The sequence below is a fragment of the Marmota flaviventris genome, chromosome 10 (genome assembly GCF_047511675.1).
Source record: "Marmota flaviventris isolate mMarFla1 chromosome 10, mMarFla1.hap1, whole genome shotgun sequence".
Classification (NCBI taxonomy): domain Eukaryota; kingdom Metazoa; phylum Chordata; class Mammalia; order Rodentia; family Sciuridae; genus Marmota; species Marmota flaviventris.
In genome coordinates, this window is record NC_092507.1 from 17,524,358 (window position 1) to 17,537,010 (window position 12,653).

A 12,653-nucleotide genomic window follows, 5' to 3' on the forward strand; every position below is an offset into this window, starting at 1 on the left:
CAGAGGTTTTAGCATTAGAATTCAGAGAGACTGCCCTGTTGTGCCTAGGCTTTTATTGGATTCCTGACCACCAAGATACGAAATTTATCGCTTGTATTGAGTATACACACTCCCCGCGCAGCGGTGCTGGATTGCGTGCAGCCCACACCTTTCTCTGTCGTCTCCACCTATCCCCGCAGTTCCCTCCTGAGGTTAGGCCGACCAGTCCTTACATTCTAATCACTGTTATCGTGTAGACTGTATTTGCTGCTAATGGCTTCCTGGGTGTGCAAAGTTCCTGTGTTGTAGTGGTTCTCAAACTTGTTGGGCTCCCTCACACCTGGAAGACCCCAAAGAGGTTTCTTTTTTTGTTGTTTTTGTTTTCTGGTGGTTGGTTGTAGTTCTGGGACTTGAAACCAAGGCAAGGGTTCTACTATTTAGCTACACCCCAGCACACCCTCCCCCCATGTTAAATGTTTGTTACATCTACAATTACCGAATTTGAATTTAAAATGAGTATGTTAAGACTTGGTAACACGCATTCCACCACCCTTCATCAAACATCATATGTAGCCTCTGAAAAACTCCATTCTGCATTTGTGGAGAATATGAGCATGAAAAAGGCAAATAATATTTAGTCTACTTTTCACTTTGGAAAACTCCTGAGAATTATTCCTACTCTTATCAGACACGAGGGAGGGGCCTCTTGTTAGAAAATCCCTGGCATGCCAGGACCAAGCAGATAACAGGGACTCAAGTTTTAACTAAATGAACTTTTGTTTTAGATAAAGGCCCATAAAAGAATTATTTTTGCATCAATCAGTATCCAAGGCAATTAAGTGACTTGACACTTGGTATAGAGCTCTGTAGCAGAGCTATTGTTTCTACATTGATGTTTCCCCAGAAGCTTTGGGCACGTAATTTATTAAAATATTTATTGTTACCTTTTAATTGTCATATGTTATGTTAGACGCCAGAAATTCAGTGATAAACAGCATGTAACTTATGTTTCTAGGGGATAGATAACCGAAAATAAGCAGGTAAACAACTAAAGTAGTTGCAGATTACAATATGAAGGAAATGGTAATGGGTTTCTTTGTTTTGTTTTTAACTTCTAAAACAGAGGGCTGTCAGGAAGGGCTTGCTGAGCTAATCTTCTCTGGTATTTTGTTACATGTTTTTTAGTGGCAAGGAAACAGACTTGTAGCTGGATGTGGTGGCGCATACCTGTAATGGCAGTGGCTCTGGAGACTGAGACCGCAGGATCTCAAGTTCAAAGCCAGCCTCAGCAACTTAGTGATGCCCTAAGTCTCAAAATAAGATTTTTCCTAGTTATAAGTATTATATGGTTATTGTTAAGATTTGGGGAGTTGAAAACAATTTTTTTTCTCTGGTACTGGGAATTAAACCAGGGGTACTTTACCCCAGAGCTACATCCCCAGCCCTTTATATTATTATTACTTTTAAAATTTTTTTTGAGACAGGGTCTTGCTAAATTGCTGAGGGCCTATGCTAAGTTGCTGAGGCTGGCTTCGAATTTGCAATCCTGCTTCAGTCTCCTGAGTTCTGGCACTACAGGTGTATGCCACTGTGCCCAGAAGGGATGAAAAATTTAAAGAAAAAGAAAATCACCTGTGATCATATTCGCAGAGCTAATTACTATTATGTGTTTTTGATGTATTTCTGTACACTTACATAATTGTTAAAATTCAAATCATACTACATGTACAGTTTTGTCATTTTCCCCAACCATATTTATAAAAAATGTCTTCCCGTGCTTACTTCAGCAGTACATACACTAAAGTTGGAACTATACAGAGAAGATTAGCATAGCTCCTACCCAAGGTTGATGGCAAATTTAGAAGTGTCCCATATTTTTAAATAAAAAGGTGAAAAGAAAAATATCTTCCCTGGCCATTAAATAGTTTAATAAATATAATTTTTAGCCCCTAAGTCCCAAGTTTTAAATTCTATGAATATTTCAATGACATTGATACAGATAAATTAAAATACATTTGAAATTATAGCCTGCAGCTTATTATATAATTCATCATCACTAATATTAATGATATAATGTTCATGGATATAATTATAAAATAATCAATAATTATTAATATGACTATGGTTATCAATTTTATTGCTGTTATTAATTATCGCTAATCATTTGTCCCATCTGGCAGGACACATCAACGTGGGCAGCGAACCTAGATGGGCAGGAATGAAGGGACAAGAGACAGGAAAGGATGACAGCAAGACAGGAGTTCTGATCAAGCTGCAAACTTTTATTGTTCACACAGGGGTATTTATATGCTGGGGATGGGGAAGCTCTCTAATTGCTGGATGTGGGTGGTAAAACTGCCAGCTGCAAGATGTCTGATGATCCTGATAACCGCAGGATGTTCCAGGGAGATAGGTAGCTGCAGGATGTCTCCCAGGGGGCTGTCAGGCTATTTTTTGAAGGAGAATTTCCTTCTAGTCCCTGACAATCATTCACCTATTACTTTTATCTAAATAACAGAACTCTAAAACCGAGGTTACTTCAAAGTAACCATAAGTGGTAAATTTGTTGCTTAATTTAAGTTTTTAGGTGTTCCTTAAATGGACAATGGGACATAATGGGTTCATAGTGGCTGTATCAACTATCAGTTGAGTTCAATTTCTAGCAATAAAATCCTGGAATAGGGCTGGGGATATGGCTCAAGCGGTAGCGTGCTCGCCTGGCATGCGTGGCCCGGATTCGATCCTCAGTGCTCTCTCGCTCTCTCTCGCATTCTCTTTTTTTTTAAATATTTATTTATTTTTTTAGTTATCGGCAGACACAACATCTTTGTTGGTATGTGGTGCTGAGGATCGAACCCGGGCCGCACGCATGCCAGACGAGCGCGCTACCACTTGAGCCACATCCCCAGCCCTCTCATTCTCTTTTTAAAAAAAAAAAAAATCCTGGAATAATAATAGTCTTGATCCTGTTAGCTAACATGGAGAATTAAAGGACACAGCTCCTTCCAAGGGCGAATACACCCCAGGACCTTAGCTACTAGCTACCAGCTACTAAGAGAGAGGGGTACCCCTCCCTCTTGGGGTACCCCTCCCTCCCTTCTCACTCTCAGACAGCCCATGAGCCTCAGAAGCCAGGTGCACCATGGAGGCCAGAATGCCCTCGCCATGACCCTCCAAGGAACAACACAAAGGACAGAAAAGGGCCACCAACACAGCACATTCCCAGGGCCCTTCACTTCTTGGTGGCACGACTTGCGTTTTCTTCCACGCCCCAACTATGTGTTCTCTTAGCAGCTGCAGCGACACATCCTTATCACAGGGCAAATACAGACTGTGCACCTCCGGATGGACCCCCTCTCTCTCCAGGTTGACGAGCTTGCCCAGGACCTGCATTAGGAAACGTGCCCAAAGCCAATTAGAATCTCTAGACTCCAGCCCACCCCAACAGTCCTCACACAGCAAGAAAAACCAGCTCCCTTCCTTATCCAGAATCATCTAGACATGTTCAAGGTCAATGCTGTGTCTCTTTTCTCTAACAAACAAGAAATCCCAATGAAGAGTCTGTCCTATGGGGAATGGATCTTTATCCGATTCTTCTGATGAAGAACTTGAGAAACCACGCAGCCGGTAACATAGATGCCAGGCATTTTTCTACGCAAAGGGCGAGGATGGCGATCCAAGATGTAGTGGGAGGCTATGGCTTTGGAGGCCATCCTGTTCATAGCTTTCAGTTATTGTTATTTTAAGAGGCAAGGATTGTAGCCCAGTGGTAGAGTGCTTGTCTAGTATGCATTGGGCCCTGGCTTCCATTCTCAGCACTGCAAAAAATAAGAAGGAAAATGTCTTGCTCTGCTGCCCAAGCTGGGTTTAACTCAAGTGATCCTCCTGCCTCAGCCTTCCAGGTCAATGGAACATAGACATGTACCACTGTGCCTGACCCACCCTTCCTTCCTTCCTTCCTTCCTTCCTTCCTTCCTTCCTTTCTTTCTTTCTTTTGTACTGGGGATTGAACCCAGGGGTACTTTACCACTGAGCCACATCCTCAGAACTTTATATTTTTTATTTCACCCTAAGTTGTTTAGGGCTTCACTAAGTTGCTGAGGCTGACCTCAAACTTGAGGTCCTCCTGCCTCAGCCTTCTGAGTTGCTGGAATTACAGGTGTGCACCACTGTTGTCGGCCTTGTTTTTTTTTTAAGTCACATATATTAACCCATTTAATCCTCACAACAAATTTATAAGCTAGATTATTGTTATTCTTTTTATTTTATGGAAGAGGAAACAGGTCTAAATAAAATTAGGAGATAGATTAGAGGTAGATACATCTCAGTCCTTTTGATTTTTATTTATTTTGAGATAGAGTCTCACTAAGATGCTGAGGTTCTGGCTCAGTAGCTGAGGCTAGCCTCAAACCTGCAATCCTCCTTCCTCAGCTTCCTGAGTTGCTGGGATTACAGGCTGATGCCACTGTGCTCCGCTCACTCACCAATTTTAATATAGTTAGTTTTAATAGCGCTAAACTGCCTATCGTGATTAGGATCCAACTTCAGAGGGTAACCACAGGTCAAGTACAAAGGATTGTCTTGGGTTTACTGAAAGGCATCTGCTCCTTTTATGAGTGCCGCTAGGCCTGGGGTCAGAGACTGTTTGAAACAAACACAAACAAACACAAAAATTCAAGTTTCACTGACTTCCCCTTCCCTGACAGCAGGAGCAGGGAAGTCAAACTCAAGTGCTCACCTCCCTGGTATCCAGCTTAGACCACAGGGGCCATGATGGCTTCCTAGCCAAGGTCCTGCACTCCCTGACTTCCCATGACCCTGGGTGGCCCTGCCCCAGCAAAGCCTCATTCCTGTCACACCACTGTCTTCCTGCCTATCTCCAGCCTGAGAAAACCCACATCACAGGAATTGGCCTCTCACTTTACATTTATGGACACGAGTCCCAAGTGAGGGCTCAGCACATCCATAAGGTTCTGGGGCATTTTCCTAGTCCAATCAGTCCTGTTTCCCAGGGTTCTCTTTCCTTTCTTTCTAGCCTCAGACTTCCAACGCTCTCTGCATCCTCTTCATTCTCAGCTAAATTCATCAAGAAAATAGAAACAGGAGCAGAGGAGCTCCTGTTGCTGCCACCAACAGCACCCCCAGGGCGGGAGCCCCTTGTCCTCTGCCTGTCCTTTTCTTGCAGAGAGGGACTGTCCCTGACATGGAAGGCCAACTGCTTCCCCAGCACTGTGCCCCTTAAACTACTCTTTCTCCTGCATCATCGATTTCCCTTCTCTTCTGGGTCACTTCCATGAGCAAAAAATACGCAGCCAGGCCAGGTGCTGGTGGGCACACCTATAATCCCAGCAGTTCAGGAGGACTGCGAGTTCAAAGCCAGCCTCAGCAATGGCAAGGCGCTAAGCAATTCAGTGAGACCCTGTCTCTAAATAAAACACAAAACAGGGCTGGGGATGTGGCTCAGTGGTCGAGAGCCCCTGAGTGCAATCCCCAGGACTTTCCTGCCCCCCCACCCAAAACAAAAACAAAAACAAAAAAACATAGAGCCATGGCTCCCAGCTCCAAAGTGCTAGAACCTAGGTGGAGCAAGATAATCTGATTTTGGAGCTTGATTCTGACTTGCCCTGAAATGTCTCCCTGGTCTTCCTAAAAAGTGGATCAGGGAGGGTTTAGATAATGGGCAGGGCTGGAAAAAAGGGCAAGAACTTTTGTCCTAAAAGATATTACTGAATTGCCAAGGGGTACTGTTCCTTTCAGGCTGGTTATCTAGGCTGACATGTAACAACTTGTATTGTGCAATAAAAGCCCAAGCCAACGGCCAAAGAAGTCATAGAATGTGGCTTTAGAGGTCACCCTGTTTAGTCGTTTTCTAAGCCACAGAGCTTGTTTATATAAATTCTTATCAGAAACCAAATATATAAAGCCATCCCTGGGGGGCTTTCCTCCCGTACCTGTTTGGGACCTTCTGTAGTCCAAAAGGCCACGGATCCAGTTCAAGCCCCCCACCCCCCTTTATTTTTTTAAATTTTTTTTTTAGAGAGAGAGAGAGAATTTTAATATTTAGTTTTTAGTTTTCGGCAGACACAACATCTTTGTTTGCATGTGGTGCTGAGGATGGAACCCAGGCCACACACATGCCAGGTGAGTGCACTACCGCCTGAGCCACATCCCTGGCCCCCCCACCCCCCTTTAGAGGCAAGGAAATAGGATCCCAGAAAAGGGAGGGACACACCCCAGCTCTACACCACTGTGTAGGAGAGTTTGTTCTGGGACAACTGGCAGCCAGTTGTTGGAACTACATATTCATGTTGACTTCAAACTACAGCTTCTTTGAAGAAAATTTGTAAAGGCCCTTAAACATTTTATGTTGAGTTTAGTTAAAATTAGATATTTTAACATTAAGTTTATTGAACTGTAGTTTGCATATGACAGCTTGCACACATTCCAAGCATACCTTTCAAAGAGTTTTGAAATTTCTATACCTGGGTAAAAGCTATCTTGATAAAAATAAGGATTTTTTTTCCCCCTACACTGGGATTGAGCCGAGGGCCTCGAACATGCTAGGCAAGTGCTCTACCACTGAGTTATAACTTCAGTCCTTTGAAAAGTTTTATTTTGAAACAGTGTCTCACTAAGTTGCACAAGCTGGCCTCCAATTTGTGATCCTCTTGCCTCAGTCTCCCCAGCAGCTGGGATTACAAACCAGTCCACCAAACCTAATGCAATGTGGGATATTCCTGTTGCCCCAGAAGTTCCTCTGTGTTATGTCCCACTCAATTTCCCTTCTACTTGTGGCCCCAAGGAACAACAAATATACTTTCATTTATTATGTTTTTTTTTTTTTTTTTTTACCTTTCATGACATTTTGTATGTATGAAATCATACAGTATTTTTGTTCTTTTGAGTTTTGCTCAGCACATGCATAAGATCCATCCATTGATCTGCACATATCTGTCATTCATTTAATTTATTCCACTGCCAAGTGGTCCAATGTATAGAGAGGTAGTTATTATATGTGTCAACTTGGCTGGCCCTGAGGTTCCCAGACATTTGGTGAAACATTTCTCTCTGTCTTTGAGGGTGTTTTTGGAGGACATTAACATTAGAATCAGTGGAAAAGAGTCACCCCCATTCAATCAGTGAAGACCTGATAGAATAAAAGAGCTGAGAAAGGGGAACTCTGACTATCTGAGCTGAGAGTCTACTGTCCTTAGACAAGAACCACACCATGGCTCCCCTGGGTCTGTCTTCAGATCTCGGGAATTCTCTGCCTCCATAAATGCATGAGCCATTTTCTTGTAATAAATCTCTTCCTTTCTCGTGTTTTCTTCTGGTGTTGGGGATTGAACTCAGTAACACTTTACCACTGAGCTACATCGCCGACCCTTCTTATTTATTTTGAGACAAGGTCTTAGTTGCCCAGAGACTCATTAAGTTGCTGAAGCTGGCCTCCAATTTAGGATCCTCATGCCCCAGCCTCCCAAGTCTCTGGGATTACAGGTGTGCACCACTGAACCTGGCTTTATAATAAATCTCTTTATGTCTATCTCTACATTCTGCTGGTTCTGTTTCTCTGGGACGACTCTGACTGACGCATATGGCTGTGTTCCAGTTTGTTTATCCACTCACCTGTTACTGGACATTTGGGTTGTCTGCAGTTTGGGGCTGTTATGAATGAAGCTTCTCATTATGTCCATGCAGTCTTTCTGTGGATTCCTACTTTCCTTTCTCCTGGGTAAATATCTAGAGGTGGAGTTACCAGGTTGCATGGTGGTGAGTCCTCTGGGAAGCAGTGACCCAGAGGGAGCGAGAAATTCAGGAGACCTACAGAGGTTCATGCCCACGAAATAAAAAGGGGAAAGGGAACAGGAGACAGGAGGGAAGATCTTCAGACCAGATGTGACCAGTGAGAGGAGGGGAGGAAGGAAGAGTGTGCAGGACCCTTAGGGTTTGGTACAGCTCTCAGGAGGTTTCACCAACTTGGAGGCAGCCCTCAGCGAAGCTCACCCAGTGAGGAGTCCTAGGCTGGGTAGGAATGCCAGGCCCAGTACCCCCTCAGTCTTTGGCTGGGCTGCCTGAGAGGAGCATAGCCCCAGTCCAAATGTGCCCGTGGACCCCAAAGATGCCGCAGCAGTGCTCTTAGCTAACTACACACCTCCTGGTCCGGCTCTTGTTGAAGGGAGACCTAAGAGCCAGCCAGAATTCAGGCCTTGATCCATGCAGGTCCACTTCTCTTTACGATTGGGGAGCAGTTCCTCCAGGGGCCCCATGAGTCCCTCCTTGAAGGGGGAGGTTAGTGGGATGAACAGCAGTCCCCATAGCTGCCCTTGGTCTCAGATCACAACTGGCATTCATCCTCTCAATTCTCCATTATCCTCACTATACCTCCTGTCACTCCTGTGAATCTTTTTCTTGCAGGGAGAGGTACCGGGAATTGACCTCAGGAACACTCAGCCACTGAGCCACATCCCCAGCCCCGTTTTGTATTTTATTTAGAGACAGGGTCTCACTGAGTTGCTTAGTGCCTCACTTTTGCGGAGGCTGGCTTTGAACTCATGATCCTCCTGCCTCAGCCTCCTGAGCTGCTGGGATTACAGGTGTGGGCCACTGTGCCTGGCACTCCTGTGAATCTTGATGTCTTACTTGGTAGTGGTGGGAGCTCCTGGTCACCATGCCTTGGAAGTGGTAGGATATGCCAGCCCCAAAATGTCTCTTTTGCATAAGGTTTATTTTGAGCTAAAGGCGCTTGAAAAGCATCAGGTGCAGGTGGGGCTCTCTGACCTTCCCTCAAAGCCAGGGAGGAAACTCTGGTATGAAAGATGGCTCCCTGAAGTAGGAGGAAAGAAACATTCTTCTCACTTGAGGTGGGGGTCAAGGGTAGGAGAAATCTATATTGTGGAGGCGCCTATGTTTATGTAAAAAATTGTGTGCTTTTCTCCTATTTAGCTGTCTAATATCAGTTTCTAGAACCAACTGGACACCCTGAGAGAGAAGTTCTGCTTCCCTTATTTCCTTTTCAGGCCAGGGTTTCCGTCCTCATCCCCTGCTGTGCAGTTGGCCAAGGGTAAATATAGTCCCCCAAATAGAACAATAACTCTACCTCTTTCTGCTGGCAAGGGCCAGTTGCGACAGGTTATGAGGAATAGTATAGGGGCTCAGCATTGATTTTTTGTAGCAGCTAGACTAGTCTTAGTAAGTGGGAGTCTATACTAGGAGTCAGAAAAGTATAGCCAGGCTGAATCCGATGCAGCCTGCTTCTGTATGGTTTTAATGTTAAGAATGGGTTTTACATTTTTTTAAGAAGTTCAAAAAAAATCTAAAGATGAATCTTTCTTTTTTTTTGTTGTTCACTACCTGACTTCTCCTGTTGAATGTAAGTTTCTTTTTCTTTTTTGTGGTGCTGGGTTGGAACCCAGGGAGGGCCTCATGCATGCGAGTCAAGTCCTCTGTTAAGTAAGTTTAGTAGCAGCAGGGACTTTGTTTTATTCATGATGGGACAATCTGGCACAGCCAAAGTGGGCAACAACATGTTTTTCCCTTTGAGACAAGATCTTGCTGTGTTGCTCAGGCTGGTCTCTAACCCCTGGGCTCAAGGATCCTCCTGCCTCAGTCTCCTGAGTGCAGGGACAACAGGCACACATTGTCACACCAGGCATGTGATAATGTGTTAATCTATGGAACCTTCATGCGTTGACAGTGGGAGGCAGGTCTTGAAAACTGTTGGGCAGTTCCTCAAGAAGTGAAGCATAGAATTACCATATGACAAAGCCATTCCTCTCCTGGGTGTGTATCCCAAGGGATGGAAACAGGGTTTGAATAAAAACTTGGATGTAATGTTTATGACAACACTATACACAAGAGTCAAAAGGTGAAAACTGTCCAAAGGGCCATCAGTTAATGAATGGTGAAATAAAATACGGTGTAGTCATACAATGGAGTATGATTCATCCACAAAGGAAACGAAGCTCTGTTACATGCTACAACAGGACGGAACCTTGAAAAAGTTATTCTAAGTGAAACAAAGTCAGACACCAAAGGACCTGTGTTATATGACTTCATTCATATGAAGTATCCAGAACAGGAAAATCCACAGAGACAGAAAGCAGATTGGTGGTCACCAGGGGCTGGGGAGAAAGGAACACAGGGGCAAGAAGTTTTCTTTTGGGGTGACAAGAAAGTTCTGACCAGTTGATGGTGATGGTTGCATAATACTCTAAAGACGACTGCCCCCTGAGAGTACACTTTAGGATGGTTCTAATAGTACATTGTGTGTCATATGTACTTTACCAAAATTCTAAAAAACAATTTCTATAAAAATAGAAAAAAAAGATAATCTGTTATTGAATGTTCAATGCTTGACTGTTTCCAACTTTCAATATTAAAACTAAACTTGATACAGATGCAGTGGTGCATGCCTAAAATTCCAACACTCAGGAGGCTGAGGCAGAAGAATCACCAAGTTCAAAGCCAGCCTCAGTCAATTAGCGAGACCCTAAACAACAGGAGACCCTGTCTCAAAATAAAAAATAAAAAGGGCTAAAGATGAGGCTTAGTAGTCAAGTGCCCCTGGGTTTAATCCCTGGTACCAAACAAACAAACTAACCAAACAAATCTATGTTTACACAATTGCTCATGAATATGATGGCTTTTCTTGGCTTATCAACCATTTCTATTTCTTCTTTTGCTCATTTTTTGTAAATGTTCTTCTTAGGAGTCTGAAGATTCTTTTTATGGTAAGGATAACTATTCCAGTTATTTTCATGGCAAATGTTTTGCTGGCTTGTAGTTTGCTTAAAATTCTTGTAGAATGTAGTTTCTTTTTCTTTTTTCCCCCTTTTTTTTGGTACCAAAGATTGAACACACTGGGTTTAATCTGGGTGCTTTACCACTGAGTGACATTCCTGGCCCTTTTTATTTTTTATTTTGAGACAGGATATCTCTAAATTGTTGAGGCTGGCTTTGAACTTTTGGACCTCCTGCCTCAGCATCCCAAGCTGCTGGGATCACAGGTGTGCACCACCACGCCTAGCAGTAGTTTCATCTCTGTAGAGATACAAGTTCAAGAAATAATGGGTATTAAAAAATAAAGATGAAACCTTACATGTGTATGAAATTGAGCTTAATCAGAACTGTTACCTATGGCTGTCTGGTTGTGCACAACATAGGAGTTTTGTTTACGTAGATTATACCGTGAATGGGATTTCTGGATTTGTCCAGTGCACAACTCTAGTAGTTGTATGTGGTGACCCCTACTTTGATAGGCAATAAATGGTCTTCAGTGAATAGTTGGATGTTTTGTAACAAGGAGAGCAGAAAGCCATTAAAGATGGTTTTGAATTTTATGATAGAAGGTCCCTTGGAGATTATCTATCTAGTTCAAACCTCTCATGTTTCAGATAAGGAAACCCAAGATCTAGTGAGAGAAAGTGCCATGATTCATTCAGGACAGAATAAAACCCCCAGGTTTATAGACTCTTTGCTAATTTCCTTTTTTGTTTAAGAACAATATTCACTGCTGGCAGGAGTCAGCACTGCAAATTGCTTTTTTTTTTTTTTTTTAAATGCTCAGGGTCAAACCCAGGGCCTCTCATCAACCAGGCAAGTGCTCTGCGTGGAGCTACACCCCAGCCCTGTAAATCACATCATAAAGCCTCTATAGAAAAGAAAAATGTACAACTATTTTGCTTCCTCTAATCTTTGTCGGGAACAATCCCAGGATGCCTACGCAGAAATTGTTTAGCTCTGGGTCTTTGCTTTTCAGCGTCTTCAAATTTTCTCAGGGTGAACAATTCCTGTTCAAGGAAACCCTTGAAAGCATTTTGTTTGCTTCTGTCCTGACGTTAGCTGGCAAGCTGTGTGGTTTAGCGGGTCGTTAGCTTGGAAGTAATCTGAGAACAGTGTCTCTGGAGGCCTGCTGAAGTCCTTTGAAGTTTGCAATGGGGAAATGACATATTGCTTCAAATTATAATTCAGAATCAAGCAGAGCCTGCGTGGGCACTATGGGAGGCCACAGGAAGCCGTTGCTGGGAATTAAGTGCCTTGGGCTTCAAATTAATAGCCAGCTACATATTGCCGATTCATTTTCCCCAGGCTCCACAGCCAGACAGTGGTCAGTAGATGGATATGCGGGAGAGGACGTGCGTACCCCAGCGTGCTGTGCCCATGCCAGGAAGAAGCCAACCCAGGGAGCCTCGTGGAGAGGGCTGGCGACTCTGGAGGAGGGCAGTGTGGCGGAATCCAACCTGAGCCAGGCCTTGACAGCCGCGGATCTGGAGCAGAGGAGTCAAAAGGAAGAGATGGGGAAGGCCTTGTGGGTGAAGAAGGTGACAAAGCCTAAGGGCCTAGAAGAAGAACCCTACTAGGTGTGTCTGGGAAACATGATATGGAGCATGTCATTTCAGTAGGGAGAAGTTAGGAAAGGAAGTTCAGTCTAGCTTGGTAGGTCCCTAGGTCTCCAACGACAGGGTTGTGTTCTTTTCTGTCTCTGTGACAAAAACAAAAAACAAAAAAAAAAACCTGATATAGTCAACTTTTAAAGAGGCGAGGTTCATTGTGGCTCAGGGTTTAAGAGGTTTCAGCCCACGGTCCTTGGGGCCTGTGGCATCAAAGGACATCGTGGCAAGAGTGGGGGCAGCACAGGACATCATGGCGAGAGCAGGTGAGGAAGGACCCCC

At 43.9% G+C, this 12,653-nt stretch overlaps 1 non-coding gene across 1 annotated transcript; it reads left to right on the forward strand.

Moving 5' to 3' along the window:
- Positions 1–1,753: 1,753 nt before the first annotated feature.
- LOC114094547 (U6 spliceosomal RNA) lies at positions 1,754–1,858 on the forward strand. Its single transcript, XR_003583058.1, has one exon. It is a non-coding gene; the product is annotated as a U6 spliceosomal RNA (small nuclear RNA).
- Positions 1,859–12,653: the final 10,795 nt, after the last annotated feature.